Genomic DNA, 218 nt, shown 5'->3' on the forward strand with positions numbered 1-218 from the left:
GCAATTCAGGTGCACTTTGGGGTTCTCGGAGCAGAACTAATGGTGTCCGACATTGGCTCGCATTGTTTTGTGCAAGTCAGTTCTGGGCATCACTCCCCTAGTTTGCATCAGGACCACACATGGACGCCGTGAAGATGGCCATGAACCGAGCAAGTGGCACAGCCATGAACCGGTGTCTGTTTTTGCATCTACACATTGTGTTTATTTACAAACTACAG

The sequence above is a fragment of the Rhinolophus sinicus genome, chromosome 8 (genome assembly GCF_057876585.1).
Source record: "Rhinolophus sinicus isolate RSI-liver-muscle chromosome 8, RSI-T2T, whole genome shotgun sequence".
NCBI lineage: Eukaryota > Metazoa > Chordata > Mammalia > Chiroptera > Rhinolophidae > Rhinolophus > Rhinolophus sinicus.